At 38.3% G+C, this 20791-nt stretch overlaps 1 long non-coding RNA gene across 1 annotated transcript in view; it reads right to left on the bottom strand.

Moving 5' to 3' along the window:
• Positions 1–5988: 5988 nt before the first annotated feature.
• LOC132542727 (uncharacterized) overlaps positions 5989–20791 on the bottom strand; it is a 34722-nt gene continuing 19919 nt past the window's right edge. The window contains exon 2 of the long non-coding RNA XR_009553700.1: positions 5989–7981. This is a non-coding gene — a long non-coding RNA (uncharacterized LOC132542727). The remainder of the gene's footprint in view (positions 7982–20791) is intronic.

The following is a 20791-nucleotide window of genomic DNA, read 5'->3' as shown; positions in this document are numbered from 1 at the left end:
TCTTGTCTGTTTGGGAATCTCCCATATTCTTTTTAACATTTATTTATTTTGATAAGACAGAGACAAATTGATGGAGGGAGGGTAGATGAACAGACACCTGTAGCACTGGTTCATCACTCATGAAGCTTCCCCCCTGCACGTGGGCACTGGCAGCTTGAGTTAGGATCCTCATGCACAGTATGGTTTGCATTCAACCAGGGGTGACACCACCTAGTCCCAGAAGTATGCTTTCTTAAAACTACTCTGTGCCTCCCAAAATACTATTTTTTATACAGATCATATGATACCTTAAATATTTTGGGGACTGGGGAGACAGCATTACCGTGATGCAAAGAGAATTCCATGTCTGAGGCTCTGAGATCCCAGATTCAGTCTCCAGAGCCACAAGTCAGCACTGTGCAGTCACCCTCAACCCATTCCCCCTCACCCCATACATATATATATTTTTTAAAATAATTTTTACTTGGTTGATAATTATGACAGCATACCCCAAGCCTAGCATAGTTCCTGGGCAAACAGCACTATGGTAAAGGACAGCTGATACATATACCACCATTTTATGACCTCCACATTTTAGTTCCTTCTATTCCATAATTTTAGAATATACTCTTCTCGTATATCTCTAAAATCTTGACTTACTTTGAATGCCATATCCAGGAAATCTACTTTTACTATCTCCTACATCCAACTGTCAACCCACCTCAGTGAAATTAGTCTATACCTCATCTGCCCATTTAGTCTTAAACTGTGAACAAAAGCAAGCCCAGAAACTGAATCACATACCAGAAGTCAAAGTTTACTTAAATGAATAAAAAGGATTAAGTTCAGGAATCCTGAACTCAGTTATTCTTCCTTAAATTTGTTGTTTGTATGCCCTAGTGCTCACTATACTATATTACTTATATGTGTATGCTTCTACCACTACATTCTCTAAAGGTACTTGAAAGGATCAAAATGTTTGCTGACCTCAGTTGGAAGGGAAATGTACTCTTCATTCTGCTTTCCATTCACCTACTTTCCCCCATATGCCATCATCAGTGTATTCAAGAGCCCTATGAAATTTTTATACTCACAGTTTTCATTTATGCTCTGCCAACCAATATTCGTTTCTTTCCAGCAGGGTTATCACATGGGCTCTGTGCTTGAATTATTGCTCTGCTTCCAGCATATTTTTAAGACAGAGAAATAGTGGCACTGCTCCATTGCTCATGAAGTCTCCCCATGAGACAGCTGGGGGGGGGGGAGAGCTCAAACTCAGGTTCTCACAAGTGGTCAAGTATGTGTTCTAGCAAGCAATCTACATCCAAGCTGCCATCTTGTAAGTATTCTTAACTCAGTTATCTCTTTAAGGTAAAAATAAGCTATCTTCCTTTTTAGGTATTATTACTTTTCACCAAAAGTTAAAAGTCTAGATGAATAATTAGATGCTTAAGATTAGAAGAAATGAGATACCAAGGCCTTGGGAAAGCCAGGTCACATTCTCTTCTGCTGACCATGCAACTTTAAACTGTTAAAGCTCATGTTCCTGATCATTTCGTTATAAGTAACAGATATAATCTAGAGCCTGCTTATCAGCATCACCTGAAGCTTACTGAAATACACTCATCCTCTGAATCAGAAAAAGAAGGGGCAACTATGTATAAATGTGGACAGATAGTTGTAGAGAAGATGGCTGGCCCAGGCCTAAACTTTAGGGGAACTGTGGCGGATTGTAGTGGGGAGAGTGAAGATTCAGAACTCTGGTGGTGGAAATGGTGTGGATTCAAACCCCTGTCGACATGCAATTCTGTAATATAAAAACATAAAAAAGAAAAAAAAAGAAAATACACTCATCCTCTGGACCTTGTTTGTAAACCTTGGATAAAAGCAACTGGGGTTTCTGTTGGTGGGAGCAAGATTCCTGAGAGCCAACACAGAGGGTAAAATAGCAGGTGAACTGCTCTGTAGCATGCCCCCTGCCGGTGGTCGGTGGGTTTTTACCAATGTTGAGACTATAGTCCCTCTATGTGATGCATACAGTTAAACTTAAATAATTAAATGGACAGAAGATTTAATGAATAACTTACTTTCTGCCTGCCAGCACTCTCAGCCCAAGAGCCAATGGTTTTATCAAGACAGCTGCTGATGAAACTTCTAAGAGCAAACCCAACCTGTTACAATGGCATCTTTCCCCTTTCTGCCATGTGTCTGATAATGGGACACATGCCAGCAGGAGGCCAGGGAATCCTTGTCCCAGAAAATAGAAACCTGACCTGGGTAGCAGATAGGAGATGTAGACATAGAATGTCTGGCCAAGACACTGAGGTTCCCCCCCGCCCCCCCCCCCACACCTCCTGGGTGCTGCTATACCACACTAAGGGCTGTTCTAATGGTCTATGGGGTCTGTTTCTTGATGGGTCCTGGAATGTGAAGGACAAGAGCAGGAGACTGCATTGCTGTATCTCCAGGCAGTTCCTTCTCACTTCTATCCCCAAAGATTGAAAGTGAAGACAGATCTGAGATGATTCCAGCAGGGAGAAAAGGAAGTAGGGTGTGGAGAACAGAGCAGATGCCTGCTGACATCAAGTAGGTGTTGTCATTCTGTACAAACTTTAAAGAGCAGCTTCTAAAATCAAGGAGTCCCCTGTCAGTGGGTTTACTTGTGAAGATTCCCAAGATGTGGTCCAAGTAGATAAGAAAGAACCAGGTTTTCTGAAAGCAGTCAGATTGCCTCTCAACTGCTCAGTGTCAGAAATAAATAGCAGAAGCTTTTTCATCTCAAGAGAACAAAGCACAATTGTAACCAGGTATCTTAAGAGTTGAAAGACCCTTTGGTTTTGTATCAAGCACCATTTTCATGGGTCTAGCTCTCACTGCAGACCAGGTACTTTATTTGGGAAGCAAGATGACCCATGATACATCCTGATTCCTCTAACATTGACCTGGAGCTGCTCACCCTCATCTCCATCTAATCCAAGTTAGCCTGGCTCCGCCCCTCTCCCCTGGGTCCTCTGAACTCTTTGTCTTGCCATGAATATGTATAGATGTATCCTCACATGTGTATCTGTAGCATGTAGCCCATTGCGCTCAGCTAAGTTGCTCCCAACCCCCTTGCTGTCAGTGTCCCAGCTGTCCTTGATATAACCATCATCTGTCTACTGGAAATTCAGTGGCTGCCCCTCAGAGAGCGGGCAGCCACCACTGGTCAGGGTCTGGTTTGCCAAGCAGAATGCAAACCCATTGCCTGATGGCTTATTTGACTTATTCAGAAACCAATTGGCTCCTCAAAATATTAACATATAATAGAAGTATGTTGTACAATATTGTACAGTTAATAATGTTATGTGTACTAAAAATATAAGAGGGTTGACCTCATCTTAAATGTTCTTACAATTAAAAGGCTACCACAGGAGTCGGGCGGTAATGCAGTGGATTAAGCGCACATGGCACAAAGCGCAAGGACCAGCGTTAAGGATTCCGGTTTGAGCCCCCCACTCCTCACCTGCAAGGAAGTTGCTTCACAGGCAGTGAAGCAGGTCTGCAGGTGTCTATCTTTCTCTCCCCCTCTATATTTCCCTCCTCTCCATTTCTCTCTGTCCTAAGAATGACATCAATAACTACAACAATAAAAACAAAAAAAGGGCAACAAAAGGGAAAAGAAAAAAAAAAGTTACCATGATTCCAAATCCTAGGTACATTCCTAACAAGAGTGAAAATAACACAAAAAAACTTTTTTTGTCACTGGGGCTTCACTGCTCCAGGCCAACTTTTTTAAACAGCAAACTACAGCTATAGTAAATGGCATCCATTTCTGAGTTTCTTTTTCTTAGTGCTTGCATAGAGATATGCTACAGCAATGAGATACTTTACTCCTGGGAGAATGTCATGCATTAAAAAGGATAGTCACAATAAATGCTGGAGAGGTTACAGGAGTAAAGGAACCCTTCTGTCTTGCTGGTGGGAATGCAATTGTTCCAACATCTGTGGAGAACAGTCTGGACAATTCTCAGAATGTTAGAAATAAACCTTAACCTATGACCTGGGAATTTCTCTTCTGGGAATGTATTCAAATGAGACAAACACAACCATCAAAAGAGATTTATGTATATCTATGTTCACAACAGCACTTTTCAAATTATCTTTATTTATTTATTGGATAGACAGCCAGAAATCAAGGGGGGTGGTGGTGATAGAGAGGGAGACAGAGAGACAGCTGCAGCACTGCTTCACCACTTGCAAAGCTTTCCCCCTGCAGGTAGGGACTGGGGGCTTGAACCCAGGTCTTGAACATTGGAACATGTGCGCTTAACCAGGTGCACCACCACCCGGCCCCCAACAGCACAATTTTTAATAGCCCAAACTTGGAAGTAATTCAGGTTACAACAGATGAATGGCTAAAGAAATTTTAGTATATACACAGTGGAATATGACTCAGCTGTTAAAAATGGAGTCATCTCCTTTGCCTCATCTTGGATGGAACTTGAAGGAATCATGTTAATGAAATACGACAAAAAGAGGAGGATGAATATGGGACAATCTCACTTGTAGGTGGAACTTAAGAAACAGAATAGAAAAGGGTTTGAAATTATGTCCCTGAAATTGCTTAATTTTAAAAAATGTTATTTATTCCCTTTTGTTGCCCTTGTTGTTTTATTGTTATAGTTATGATTGATGTCGTTGTTGTTGGATAGGACAGAGAGAAATGGAGAAAGGAGGGGAAGACAGAGAGGGGGAGAGAAAGATAAGACACCTGCAGACCTGCTTCACCGCCTGTGAAGCGACTCCCCTGCAGGTGGGGAGCCGGGGGCTCGAACCAGGATCCTTATGCCAGTCCTTGCACTTTGCACCACCTGCGCTTAATCTGCTGCACTACTGCTTGACTCCCAAAATTGTTTAATTTTATAAAGCTTTGCCAAATCACTAATAAAAAAATAGATGACTGAAAAAAAGGGAAAGGAAGGGAAAAAGAAGGAGAGAAAGAAAAAGTAGTAGATTAGTGTTGCCAGAAGCTTGGGAGTAGTGATAGTAATGAGTGGAAGTGACTGCTAATGGGAACAAGCTGCTTTTTATGGCATGATGAGAACTGACTGTATGGCATGATGAAAATGTTCTCAAATTAAGACAGTGGTGACACATAACTCAATTCTTAAAAAAAAAAAAAGCAAATATATAATTGTACACTTTAAAAAAAGATTTTATTGATTAATGAGAAAGGAGAGAAAGAACCAGATATCACTCTGGCACATGTCTGCTGGGGATTGAACTCAGAATCCAATGCTTTACTCATTGCGTGCACCTCCTGGATCACAGAACTGTACACTTTTAAGGAAGAAATTTTATAAGGATTGTATTTTAATACTATGGTTTATTTACTGGATAGAGACAGAAATCTAGAGGGGAGAGGAAACAGGGTGAGAGACACCTTCATCACTGCTTCACCACTCATGAAGCTTTCCCCTTGTAGGTGAGGACTGGGGGGCTTGAACCCAGGTCTTTACACATATTAACCTGTGTACTCTACCACCCAGGAGCCATTACCTGGTCCCAATACTATTGTTTTTAAAAAGAGGAAAGAAGGCTCTTAGGCTGATCTCAGACTTACTACATCAAAGCCTACATTTGAAAAGAAGCCCATGTGATACACATACATATTAAAATTTTAAAAGTACTTATTTATAACAAATAGTCAAAATGATCCATTAGTTTCATTCATGTAATCATCAACTTAATTTCACCAAGGCATTTTTCTTATAACAGTTGCTTTGAATATATAACCAACAATTGTTCACATTGATTTTATAACATTTGACTTTAAGATTTTGCACTTTTGATACTGGGTGACATCTGCATTAAGCTAAGACGAAAGTACGGTTTTTTGTGTGTGTTTGTGCCTCACGAACAGTATGTAATCTTACTTTAAACCATCAATTTTGAAGACGGTGGCAATAATATAGATAAGGTGACAAAAGAAAATACACAACCAAAGGGAAAATGAGACCAAAAAGCCACTCACTTCAGAAAATAGTTTATTAAAGGTCAAATCATATTTACAGAAGTATAAAACAATATGTAAAAAGGTACAGAAATTTCAAATAAACTATGTATACAATAGGAATTATATTACCTACCTGGAATTCCTAGGGCATTTTTGCATTACCTCTGCACAGAAACTACTCTACCTTTTAAAGAATCCTAGAAAACTCTTGGTTTTCATAATTTAATAGCTAAAGAAAATGTCCATATTTCAAAAATAAAGAGAGGTGGACCTGAGGGACAATATGGACTAAAGAGAAAGCATACCATGATCAACTCTACTCCTCTGTTGTAGATCTTCAAATTGTGTAGAGCAGGAGAGAGACCATTGGTAGGACATATGAATTGCTATAAATGCAGCTTAGGCTTTAGACCTGGCACCATATAGGAGATATGTCAGCATTGGAGATCTCTGGTTCTGGGAAATCTCTCTCTCTCTCTCTCTCTCTCTATATATATATATACATATATATATATATGAATGAAAAGTGACTCAGCAATGAAATAGCCCATGCACAAGGCCTTGGCAACACAAAGTAAGAAATAAGTAATACAGTACATATGCATTCTGTGCATGGGTAGAGTGCATGTATGGGAAGGATGAAGTCATTATGAAAAATGACTTGTCTTAGAGGCAAGAGTTTAAAGGAATTTTACTCAAAAAGGTCCTACTATCACACTATAACCTATCTATGCTATTCTAATTTTTCTTCATTAATACTCGGTAAATCTCATTAAGAATTTGGAATATATCATGATACTGCCTATAACATGATACCTAAATTAAGAATATAATCTTTGAAATCAGCCTGTATGAGTTTAAAAATTAGTCCTCTCTCACAGTTGTGCAAGTTAACTTCCATACCTTAATAACGCAAACAGGCATTAATAGCAGTTATTTCCTAACAATCATACATATTATACACGTGCTTAGAAAGTGCTTAGCATGTGGTCTGGGAGGTGACATAGCAGAAAAAGCACTGGACTCTCAAACATAAGGCCCCGAGTTCGATCCCCAGCAGCACATAACACCAGACTGAAAACTGGTTCTCTCTCGCCTCCTAAGTTAAATAAATAGTCTTTAAAAAAAAAAGTGCTTAGCATATAGGAAATACCCTGCACATAGGAAGTGCTTAGCAAAAGTATCTCATATGTAAGTGCACATAAACAAGATATTCAAATTAAATTTTCCATGTACAGATTAACATTGTAGTTTATTAATGGAGAAATGGAATTAGCCCCATTTTATTATATTGTCTCTCTAGTCTAGAATTCCAAGTGTCGATAAAAGTAAACTCGAGATGAATAGTGCTAGTTTATTTTTAGTACAGGGCCAGATTGAGGTATATTATAGGTATATGATGGATGTGAACAATTCTAGTACTTCAAAACATTATCAAGAAACAAAAATAGGTGAATGGAAACAGAAACTTACAAAAACCCATATTTTTACTTGACTACTTAACAGTCAAGTGTAGTTGAAATGCTTAAAGTCACTCTTTACAAAAACCCATATTTTTACTTGACTACTTAACAGTCAAGTGTAGTTGAAATGCTTAGTCATTCTCTAGATAAGAGAAGGATAAAATTAAAACAACATAACATTTGAGGCTCCATGTTGGTTGTTAACAATTAATCTACTCCAAGATAATGAGGCCTTTCTGAAATTCAGAATAAAAGTTGTCCATCTCTACTAAAATGTAACAACTTATTTTAAAAATATGTCTTTCTCCAGAACATACACTTCACTTACCTTTTCAGTGTATTTCTTTAAAATGTTAGGTAGCCAGGCTTAGTTGGTATTTCCACAAATTCAGTTCTTTTCCTCTGACTGCAGTGGTGCAAACATGACAAAGCAGGTTTAGGAATGCTAGAAATGAGTTCCTACTTCCCTTTGAAGTCTTCATATTCATTTATTTCTCAAAATTTCTGCAGTGGCTGGTTTCCATTTCAGCATCAGTCACTAAGTCTTGAAGGCCAGACATAGTAAACAGGGAAGGACATAAAATTAAGTGTAGTTTTGAGACTCACAACTATCATCTTGAAGTATGTGGAAATAATTATGCATTCTGTCCCTTAATAAATTCAGTTCAGTAAAGCTAGTTATTAGTTTGCTATAGTCTAAAATTTTTATTTATTCTTTTAACAAATCTTGACTGAAAACCATGTAATTCATGAAGACTAGATTAAAGTTCATCAATTTAACATGAATCTGCAACCCTGACTTTTCTAGTAAATTGTGTAAAGAAAAAACAGTTCTACTAAAGAGAGTAAATACAATGGCAAAGTGTTAAGTAATTTTCTAATAAAATCTGAAATGGATGTTTTATTTATATATCATTTAAATAAAAAAGTGGAACTTTATCTGATTATTAATTAAAGTAGGCAAATTTTATCAAGAATTTGTAATGTTTGTGGCCCAGGAGGTGGCGCAATGGATAAAGTGTTGTACTAAAAAGCATGAGGTCCTGAGTTCAATACCCGGCAGCACAGAGTGATGTCTGGTTTTCTCTCGGCCTATCCCTCTCATTTATAAAAAAAAAAAAAAAAAATTGGAATATTTTATGGGTATTCCTTTTTAGGTTATGTTTTAAACAAAAATATAAAATGTATACCATTCAATTGTTTTTGTACTTAACAGTAGGTTGCACCAAAGCAAAGAACTTGGGGGGGGGGGGGGTGTGTCGGGGAAGGGAAGGATATGTCTTGGTGCATGAGGGTGAAGGACCTAGGCTGAGGGTGTTTTTTGCTGAAAATTGAGAAATTTTACACATGTACCAACATCTGTATTTACTATAAACCATTAACTCCCCAATAAATTATATTTAAAATTAGAGAAAAATATTTAAATAATCCATATGAATGTCAGAAAATGTCCTTTATGCTTTGCAATGTCATAAACTGAAACAGACTTTCCACACTTACAAGTAATAAGCAAGAAAAATGCTGTTTCTTATGCATCATCAAGGTTTGCTATACTCACACACTGACCTTCATCTCCCTTTGATAACCCAAGCTTAAGAACTACCTAACTTGGGGAAAAGAAATGAGTAACTAAACTAGAAGGACCCTGCGGCTGACAAAACTGGCTCTGGGGGAGAAACAGGAGAAAAAGTCATCACTATGCTCTAACAATTTGAGCACTGTGACCTGTGTCAGGAAGTTATATTGACTGACTTAATTCTGGATTTCCAATGACACAATGTTCCTCAAAAGTACTCATTCCACCACTGGCTCAGTAGTTGTTACTGGAATCCATTAAAAACACACACTTTGCAATAGCCATTATCTGTCTTAGCATCTAGAAAGGCAACACAAAAATTAGTTTTAAAATTACTTTTAAGGACTACAACAGAATACTATTTCATGAATGATAAACAATGACCAGAAGTATGAATTAAATCAAAAGTATGATGGGCACATGTGGTCCTCAGGATATTAAGTTTCAAGAAAACTAAATCTCAAGAAGTATGGCTAATGTACCTTCATCTCACAGCCTCAACTTTTGATTGCCATTCAAGAAATGCAAGGAATAGAAAATCTGACTAGGGGGTAGAATAGCTAGCATAATGGTTATGCAAAGAGACTCAGGCCTGAGACTCCAATCTCCCTAGATTCAATCCCCCGCACCACAAACCTGAGCTAAATGATGCTCTGGTAAATAATAATAATAAAGTAATGATAATAATAAATAACAGAAGGTACGACTAGGTATCCACCAAGCAGAAGCAGCTATAACTTTATACTGCTCAAATAATGAGCAATGGACTCTATATGTCTTCCAGAACAGAAAACTCCATTAATGAAAATCAGATGTGACAACTGCTTCTGACTCCAGGAGCAGTAAGCAAGGAGGATTTGTGTTACCTACCCTTTCATTTAAAAACAAAAAAATACAATTTAAAATGAATAAATAAGAAAAATAAAAGGAGGACTAGGAGAAACTTACCCAATAAAGTACATACTTTGTCATGTGTGAGGAACCAGGCTTGAACTCCTGGCACCACATGGGAGCACCATGTACAGGGGAAGCTACACAAGTGGTGGAGAGGAGCTGTGATGCACTCTCCTTCTCTCTAACTTGCCATATTTCTATCTGAGATAGAGGTGTAAGAAGAGATTTAAAGGGAGTTGGGCGGTAACACAGTGGGTTAAGTGCACATGGCATGAAGTGCAAGGACTGGCATAAGGACCCCAGTTCGAGCCCCAGCTCCCCACCTGTAGGGGGTTGCTTCACAGGCAGTGAAGCAGGTCTGCAGGTGTCTATCTTTCTCTCCCCCTCCTTTCTCCATTTCTCTCTGTCCTATCTAACAATGATGACATCAATAACAACAATAACTACTACAACAACAAAAAACAAAGGCAACAAAAGGGAAAATAAATAAGTAAAAAGAGATTTAAAAAATTTTAAAGCTTGTCAGAGGCATAGAATCATACTGTTATGATGATTCCATAATGGAAAATAAATGATAAATAAAAAAGTTTGAGAACTATAAATGTTGGACTCAGTGCTTCTTAGTTTGTAGTTAAAGAGAACAAAGCAGGGAGTCTGGCAGTAGCACAGCGGGTTAAGCACACGTGGCGCAAGGACTGGCATAAAGATCCTGGTTCAAGTCCCAGGCTCCTCACCTGCAGGGGAGTCGCTTCACAAGCGGTGAAGCAGGTCTGCAGGTGTCTGTCTTTCTCTCCCCCTCTCTGTCTTCCCCTCCTCTCTCCATTTCTCTCTGTCCTATACAACAATGATGGCATCAACAATAATAATAACTACAACAACAATAAAAACCAAGGGCAACAAAAGGGAAAATAAATAAATAAATGTAAAAATTTTTTTAAAAAATTAAAAAAAGAGAACAAAGCACATAAGTTTATTTTTAAAACAAGACTTCTCAAAGATAATCAATGGGGAGAACATCTATCTATAAATTGGCATCTAAAATATGGCAGAAATAAAGTACTGTTTGTTAAAGAGTTGAGATGCATGTTGAATTAGATTTTCTAAACTAAGAGAAAATAGTTGGCAACATGAGACTTCTGTTCGTAAGATAGCCTGATTTGCATTAATAGTATATTTTAAGTCAAGAATAATGCTTACACTTTAAGGCCTATAGTTTCTACAATGATCACTCTTCAATCTTGTATTATGAATTTTCATGGAAAATCTACCTTCAAGGTCAATAGAAATGTCTATATTACCAAATGCTTCTACTTGTTGGCATTTTAAAGCCTTTACTATAATCTAAAATAATTAACCACTTCAATGACATCTTTTTATCTTTATTTATTGCATGGAGACAGCCAGAAATCGAGATGGAATGGGGTGAGAGAGGGAGAAACACCTGCAGCCCTACTTCACTACTCGCAAAGATTTCCCCCTGCAGGTGGGGACCAGGGGCCCAAACCTGGGTCCTTGTGCACTGTAACATGTGCACTCAACCAGGTGTGCCACCACCTGGCCTCTTCATTGACATCTCAAGTGCCCTTACAGACAAAAGGGTGGGAGGTAGAAACTGAGATAAGTAATAATTCTATCTGCTCCACTGTATCAGTTGAAGAGAATATACCTTATGACCTAGAGAACTGTTTGCTTTTCTTCATTACTGATGTATAAGCTTACCACTGGGCATAAAGAAAAAGGAAGGTACAAGCAGTCTTGATATTTATTCACAGGTATTTTTTTTTATCACTCATTTGAAATGTACTGAATGAAGTAAACATACTTAAAATATACTGAAGCAAATATACTGAAGTATATTTGAAGTAAACAGTGATAACTATCCCATATACAATGTACATATAATCTCACATTTCAAAGTTAAACTACTTTGAGCTGTAAACATTTCTGTTCAATAAGATAATCAAAATCTACAAGAGTTATAATCTGTCCTAACCAATTAAACTACATTTTTTTTATATTTTATTTTATTTATTCCCTTTTGTTGCCCTTGTTGTTTTATTGTTGTAGTTATTATTGATGTCGTTGTTGTTGGATAGGACAGAGAGAAATGGAGAGAGGAGGGGAAGACAGAGAGGGGGAGAGAAAGACAGACACCTGTAGACCTGCTTCACCGCCTGTGAAGGGACCTGCCTGCAGGTGGGGAGCCGGGGGCTCGAACTGGGATCCTGACGCTGTTCCTTGAGCTTAGCGCCACCTGCGCTTAACCCGTTGTGCTATAGCCCGACTCCCTAAACTACATTTTTAACTTTATTTTTTAATTTTATTATTGGATAGAGACAGAGAAAAACTGAGATGGGAGGGGGAGGTAGAGAGGAAAAGAGACACTTTCAACCCTACTTCACCATTTGTGAAGCTTTCCCCTGCAAATTCAGGGACTTGAATCCAGGACCTTGCTTACTATAATGCATGCACTTAACCAGGAGCACCGCTTGGCCCCCCATTTTTAACTGCTTACATGTTTCTCTAAACTGTTTTGGGGGTTGATAGGCAACTCCCTTGGTGGACCTTACATATATTACCATACATGAGGACCTGGGTTAGAGCCTCACGACCACCACATGGGAGTGTCTGCAAGGGGGATCTTAAGCAGTGGAATGATGCAGCTGTATCTCTCCTCTACCTACTTCCCACTATACAGAAGAAAAAAAATGTCATCAGGAGTGGTGGTACTGTGTGGTCATTGAGCCTCAAAGTCTGGTGGTTAGAATAATATAATCATTTCAAACATAAAATGAACAACATTATTCTTTGATTTTCAATCAGTGTTCAAGCCCTGAGGTGAATTTGACAACTTGTCTTTACAACAATAAACTTGACATACATTTTGAGTATGGTTGTTAGTTTTGTCATAATATTTCACTCAGTTCTCTTGACTTGGTTCTCAATGCAAGGACAGCATCAAAATTGAACCTGTAGGTATATTAACACTGGAGCAAAGTGGCTGTCAACTTTAAAGAGGCAATCTCAATTTGGTGATGTTCATAATCAGACAGACTATGACCCACATAGTCAACGACTGCCACCTCTCCAGATTCAAAGGAGGTCTCGAAACTTTACATCAGGCTCAACCTGACGCTGTTGACTGGCAACGGAAGAAGGGCAAACGCTAGAAGAAGAAGAATCATAGGATAAACTATGTACAGAAAAAGGGGGGGGTATTTCTGTAGCTTCAGATCATGGAAATATATTTTTAAGCATAATAAGGTTTTAAGATTATATTAGAACAAGAAACAGAAAAAAATCTTGAGTATATTTTCAATTTTTTAAGATATATAATTCCCTGACAGTCACTAAAATGCTGTTCATGAAGCCTTATTCTACACCATTGAACAATGGTGCAGGTAACAGTGATTATTTATAAATTTCTTAATTTGCAGATGTTGTTGCTCCTGCAGTAAATATGGCTAGAAGCTTTTTCTGTTAACTAGACACAGAACCTGTGATAAAAATGTATGTCTCCTGATTACTTCCCCTAGGATGGCTTTCCATCCTCCCCCAATTGTATGTGCTTTGCTTCAAAGAATACAACACTCATTTCATATAATCTATTAAGTAAGCCACAGAGCAGATCAGACAACTTATCACTTAATACTTATTCGTATGATCTACTATATAGCTAATGTTAACACCTTCCATTTTCTGGAGCCTGTTTTCTACCTTTTGTATTTGAAAAGTTTTGTGTTTTTTTTTTTTTTTTTTTTGCATTATTCTCACATGCCAACATTTTGAGCACTTTCCCTCAATTTTCTTTCAAGATATTGAGCTAAGCTCCTGGAAATTTGAGGAGAGGGGTGGCAATCTTGTAACTAGAGGTAAATTGCAGTAAAAATGTTATTTTCCATAAAGATAAGTATCCTAGGGGGCTGGGTGGTGGTACACCTGATTGAGTGCACAGATTATAGTACATAACGACATGGGTTCAAGCTCCTAGACACCAACTACAGGGGAAAATCTTCACGAATGGTGGAGCAGTGCTGCAGGTTTCTTTCTCTCCCTCTTTATCTCCCCCTTCCCTCTCAATTTCTATCTCTATCCTAAAAAAATTAAAGAATATTTTTTTAAAAAATCATTACCCTAAGGGGGAAATGAGAAGAACTACAGCTTATCTGACTAGCACCTTCTTTCTTTTCTTCTTGCTTTTAATTCTAAGAGGGACACTTAGAAATCAAGGTTATGGGGGGCCAGGTGGTGGTGCACTTGGTTAAGTGCTCAAAGTACACAAGGGTTCAAGCCCCTGGTTTCCCCTGCAGGGGGAAAACTTCATGAGTGGTGAGGCACAGCAGCAGGTGTCTCTTTGTCTCTCTCCTCCTCCTCTCAATTTTTTTGTCTCTATCCAGTAGGAAATAAAATATCATGGTTACTGGAGAGTCAGATCGGAGTAGCTCACCCAGAAGAAAGAAAACATTACCATGCACAAGGACCAAGGTTTAAGGCTCCATCCCCTATATGCAAGACGAAAGCTGCATGAGCACTGGAATAGTATTTCAGGTACTGTTCCCTACTTTTATCTCCTAAAAAAAACAAAAACAAAAACAAAACAAACAAAAAAACTCAACCAAGTATGACTCTACTCAGCCCCCCATAATCTGTTTTTGAATGTTTGCAACCAGCACAATCTTCACTAGATTTTTTATTTAAGTAAATTCTTCAATAGTAGATCATAGGTCACTATGACATGTGATGACATGTGAATAGTATGCCTTTGATAAATTCTTGAGTTCAATGCTTCCTTGACTGACATCAGAGTCTGTTCTTAAAAACTGAGAATATGGGAGTCAGACAGTAGTGCAGTGGGTTAAGCACAGGTGGTGCAAAGCACAAGGACCGGCATAAGAATCCCGGTTCAAGCCCCAGGCTCCCCACCTGCAGGGGAGTCACTTCACAGACGGTGAAGCAGGTCTGCAGGTATCTATCCTTTCCCCCTATGTCTTCCCCGCCTCTCTCCATTTCTCTGTCCTATCCAACAACGACGACATCAATAACAACAACAATAATGACTACAACCACAATAAAAACCAACAAGGGCAACAAAAGAAAAATAAATATGAAAAAAATTTTTTTCTAAAAACTGAGAATATGTATTATGCATATGCAGAAGCACAAGTTCTGACTTTGCAGAAGAATTTAGTCATTTTCATTCACTATGAAGTTTTACTCCAAGTAAATGAAGTTTGAGTAAACTTCAAGTTTAACAACTTTATAAAGCAAATAATGAAACATGTTACTTATTAGTTTGTATTGTTTGTTATTTTAATCTTTTAAAACTTTTAATGATAGAACATAAAAGGATATGCAGGGTTCGGCTTGGTAAACCCTGACACAGAGCGATGTGATATGAGATTTAAATTTAATAAAGGATTTAAACCTAGTGGGGAGTGAGGGTAGAGAAGCATCTGGGACAAAGTAGCAGTAAGTCCAATTTTGAAAAATCTAAAATGTAGGATGTCAGGCAGTGGTGCATCCAGTTAAGTGCAAGGATCCACACAAGGACCCAGGTTCGAGCCTCTGCTCCTCCACTGGCAGCACAAGTGGTGTAGCAGATCTACAGGTGTCTATCTTTCTCTACCCCTCCCCTTCTCAATTTCTCTCTGTCCTATCAAAAAAAAAAATGGGGGGGGGGGAAGAATGGTCACTAGCACCAAGCCCCAAGCAATAATCCTAGAAGCAAAAAAAAGAAAAATCTAAAATGTGTTTTACATTAATATTTACTATTCACTTTACAATTAAGTAATCCAAATTTTCTGCACAAAATTCCACATAAAGAAAAATACTTTAGCCCTTAGTATTGTCTAATGCAAACTCCTGAGTTTAAGGGTCAAGAAAATTGATGCTATGTTTATAAATATAAAAGCTAATCAAAATATCCACTATTTCAGCAATACCCTATCACAAATTGTCTTGTCAATAATTTTCAGACTGATTATGTCTAAGTATGACATAACTAAGCAGAGAAAATGACTTCATAAACCTAATGTTAGAAAGTATTTCATATATTTTTTTACCTATATCCTTCTTCAAGTCTGAGTGTTCCAATACATGCTAGTGGGGAAAAAGAATCAAATTAGCATTAACATGAAAATTTTCTGTTAATATTCCAAACAGAATCACCCACAGGAAAAGGACAGAATTGTGAAAAATCCATATATCATGAATAAGGACAACTCATTCTCATTGAAAATGAGAATCACATGGTTCGCTCCCGGGTTTCGGCACCAAAAAAAACAAAAAAAACAAAAAAAAAGAAAATGAGAATCACTTGAGACATGAAATTGAACTGTATTACTTATCAAACCTTTATACCATTTGGTGGTAAATAACCAGGTAAAAATGTGGGAGGTACAAAAATGTTTCATAAATGGATAGAGGAAACATTTAAGTAGCCTTCCCGCTCAATAACATAATCAGAATTTTAAGACAAGATAAAGGTCAATGAAATATTATTTTCCAAGTTTAATTTCTAAGCTTATGAATAAATTCCCAGTTATTCTTCTCTGAAGGATGCTCAAGTTATTTGAAAAATAATAAAAAGAAAAATCTAGTAAATTAAAAAATAAGGCAATAACTAAATGTAGGGAGAGAAAAGTCTAACAAAAGACTTGGCGTAGAGGGAAGTTGAGGGAAGGAGAGGAAGAGAAAGAAAAAAAAATCAGACACTAAATTCTTTTCACAATACTGTGGGGTTCTATTTTTCAACAGACAAGTAATTTAGTATTTCAATCGTAGCTCAACTACAGAGTTGCTGTATTCATTACCTTCATTTGTACAGTGAAGCTGTGGGTATTAAATATACCTGAAAAGCACTTTGAATAGCACTTAACACAAAGCAAGCATCTAACAAATGCTAGTAAATTAGCACAAAATACTGAAGACATATCACATAAATTTTTTCATACATATTTGCAAAGGGAAAATCAAAGATCTTTTTGAATTTCTGGAATTTAGAGCCCAGATTTGGACAGCAAATTTAATAACTCTCAGAACAGGTCTTAAGTAAATTCATTATATAGAAGTAGTTGACCCAAATATAAGGTAGTACTGCACTTGTCTAGCATCAAGTACTATTGGCATGAGATGATAGCAGTATGCCCCTAGGTATAGTATTGTGTCTATGCTTAATAATAGGCTAGAATTAAATGGTTCAAGTTGGCAGTAATAATAATATCGCAGGTTATATTTAGAAGTATAAAATTAACCAACACCTTTTATTCTTTTCTTCAACAATACTAAAGCTTGGGGGCTGGTCGGTAGCACAAGGGGTTAAGCGCACATGGCATGAAGTGAAAGGACTGGTACAAGGATCCGGTTCAGGATCCCCGGCTCCAAAGCTGCAGGGGGGTCACATCACAATCAGTGAAGCAGGCCTGCAGGTGTCTATCTTCCCGCCCCGGTCTTTCCTTTCTCTCTCGATTTCCCTCTGTCCTATCCAAAAGACAGCAAAAACAGTAACTACAAGGGCAAAAAAGTGGAAAAAATATAACCTCCAGGAACAGTGGATTTGTAGTACAGGCACTGAGCCCCAGTGATAGCCCTGGAGGAAAAGAAAAACAACTGAAGCTTATGTATATAAAGATACCAACATAGCATAAAAAATGGAGACATTATGATGCTAGTTAGGGGCAATGAAAGTAAGTGGATAGAATAGCAAATTAAAATTTAAACATTAACATCATGGGAGATGGCACAGTGGGTAAAGCACTGAACTCTCAAGCATGAGGTCCAAGCTCAAGCCCCAGTATATTATATAGGCTAGAGTGATGCTCAGGTTCTGTCTCTCACTAGTAAATAACTAAAAAAAAAAAAAAAATTAAATATTATAATCTAAAAACATTTTAGAATTATTATAATCTATAATTCTAAATTCTCCACTTTACATTTAAAGAATATTCTGTTTCTAGTTCTATATCGTGAAATAGGTATTTCTAAAGGAAACTAGAAATGAAAAAACACTCAGCCCTAAAACTCTCTTTAATACAAACTAGCTGTACAGTGCTGGCTGTCACTCAATCTCTCTGGGAATCTATTTTTCCACTTCTAAAACTGTAATATTACAACCTAACATAGTGGCTAATATTAAAGATAAATGTAAAACTCAGAGCAACTCGACAAATATTGATAGTTTAACTGGTAGAGCATCAAACTCATGCCTTCGGCTGCCAGTTTAATACAAGTACTGCATGTGCCAGAGTGCTGCTCTGGCTTGCCTCTCTCTCTTGTCTTGTGAGTCTTTCATATAATAAATATATTTTTTAAAAAATTAAATCAAATTGCATGTGTCTGGGACTCATCAAAGAGGTGCTATTCACTGAATAATGTGGGGTTTATGGTGGGGGGGTTGGACTAGATATCCAAGTTCAAGGCTGAAACTTAAAGCTTTCTTTTGCACTGAAATTTCCCTCAGCAAGGGACACTAGGGCATATAAGTCATAAGAAGAGTTAACAGACTTTAAGTGTTTATCACCATGATCAAAGTGAGGAGCTCAATAAATGTGCTCACTTGTGCAAATGTTTTTTGATCTGGACTGTCCAAATAGGGTGTTTTTTGATCTGTTTTTTGATCTGGATCTGTTTTTTGATCTGGACTGTCCAAATAGGGTGTTTTATCATTTGTTCTGTGTACTTTAAGAAGTGGGATTTTGACAACTGGGAAACAATGTATTGCTCTGTAATATTCCAGAGCGGACAATCTTCTGAAATTGCCCTTTTAAGGCAACAGGTTCAGTATAAAAACCTACCTGCAGGGAGTCCAGCAGTAGCGCAGCGGGTTAAGCGCACGTGGCTCAAAGCATGGAGTAAGGACCCCGGTTCGAGCCTCCGGCTCCCCATCTGCAGGGGAGTCACTTCACAGGTGGTGAAGCAGGTCTGCAGGTGTCTTATCTTTCTCTCCCCTTCTCAGTCTTCCTCTCCTCTCTCCATTTCTCTCTGTCCTATCCAACAACAATGACATCAATAATAACTACAATAAAACAACAAGGACAAAAGAGAATAAATAAATATTAAAAAAAAAACCTACTTGCCAAGTCTCATATCCAAACAATTCTGAACCTACTCTATTTCCTACTTACAAATTGTTACCCAGTTTTGTTTTGTTTTGTTTTTGCCTCCAGGGTTATTGCTGGGGTCAATGCCTGCACCATGAGTCCACTGCTCCTGGAGGTCATTTTTTCCCCCTTTTGTTGCCCTTGTTGTTGTTGATGTCGTTCGTTGTTGGATAGGACAGAGAGACATGGAGAGAGGAGGAAGACAGAGAGGGGGAGAGAAAGCCAGACAGCTGCAGACCTGCTTCACCACCTGTGAAGCGACTCCCCTGCAGGTGGGGAGCCGGGGGCTCTAACTGAGATCCTCATGCCGGTCCTTGCGCTTTGTGCCCTTAACCTGCTGCGCTACCGCCAGACCCCGTTACCCAGTTTTTATTAAGAGATAAGGTTCAGTACATTCTGCCAAACTAATACTTATGTAATTCCCAGTCCTCCTTGACAAGGACCACTGCTTGGAGTTACAAATATGATCATCTTGATAGTCGACCATAACTTATTGTTACATAAATGTGTTACATTAAAATCCATGTCTCCTAGGAAATGGAATAATCTTCAAAGTAATTGTTAGGAAGACGGATGTTAACAGTACACCTTTCCTAAGGCTGACAAAAATGGTTTAAGTAAAATCACAGTCAAATTGAAGAGGACTAAAGGGATCAATATGAAAGTTTACAATAAAGTTTAAAGACCTTAAATTTTAAGAATTTAGATTTGACACCCATAAGCTAATATTTATGTAGCAATTACTATGGCATCTGTGAAGAACAAAATTAAGTAAGACAAGCTTGATAGGAAAACTCAGAATTGTTAACAGTCTAGGATTTGACTTGTAAAGCACAATAATGCTACCTAGCCTATAAGTCTGAGATTGAGGTTATGAGAAGCAGACTAACCAAGAATTTTCTCCCTTGATGTTATTAATGGGGTGGTCCTGGAGGTGGCACAGTGGATAAAGTGCTGGACTCTTAAGCATGAGGTCCTGAGTTCCACTCCTGGCAGCACATATACCAGAGTGATATCTGGTTCTTTCTCTCTCTCCTCCTACTCCTCATTAATAAATAAATAAAGTATTTTAAAAAGTGGGTCGGGCAGTAGCACACTGGGCTAAGCACACATAGTGCAAAGTGCTAGGACTGGCACAAGTATCCCAGTTTGAGCCCCCATGCCCCACCTGCGGGGGTCGGGGGGTCACTTCTCAAGCAGTGAAGCAGTTCTACAGGTGTCTTTCTCTCCCTGTCTTCCCTTCCTCTCAATTTCTTTCTGTCCTATCCAATAACAATAGCAATGCTGACAACCATGGAAAAGAAAATGGCTGACAGAAGAAGTGATTGGTGGTGCAAACACTGAGCCCCAGTAATAACTCTGGAGGCAATATATATAAATTAATGGGACCAAGTGGTAGTGCACTAGATATACTAGATACATATATTCCCATGCACAGGACCCAGGTTCAAGTCCCTGGTCCTTACTTGCAAGGGGGAAGGTTCATGAGCAGTGGGGTAGTGCTGTAGGTATGCTTTAAAAATGTATTATTATTTTTAAAAATATTTATTTATTCCCTTTTGTTGCCCTTGATTGTTGTATTTATTATTGTTGTTATTAATGCCATTGTTGGATAGGAGAGAAATGGAGATAGGAGGGGAAGACAGAGGTGGGGAGACAAAGACAGGCACCTGCAGACCTGCTTCACCACCTGTGAAGTGACTCCCCTGCAGGTAGGGAGGCGGGGGCTCAAACTGGGATCCCTATACCGGTCCTTGCGCTACTGCCTGACTCCCAAAAACGTACT

This window comes from Erinaceus europaeus, chromosome 13 (genome assembly GCF_950295315.1).
Source record: "Erinaceus europaeus chromosome 13, mEriEur2.1, whole genome shotgun sequence".
NCBI lineage: Eukaryota > Metazoa > Chordata > Mammalia > Eulipotyphla > Erinaceidae > Erinaceus > Erinaceus europaeus.
This window is presented reverse-complemented; position numbering and strand designations above follow the sequence as displayed.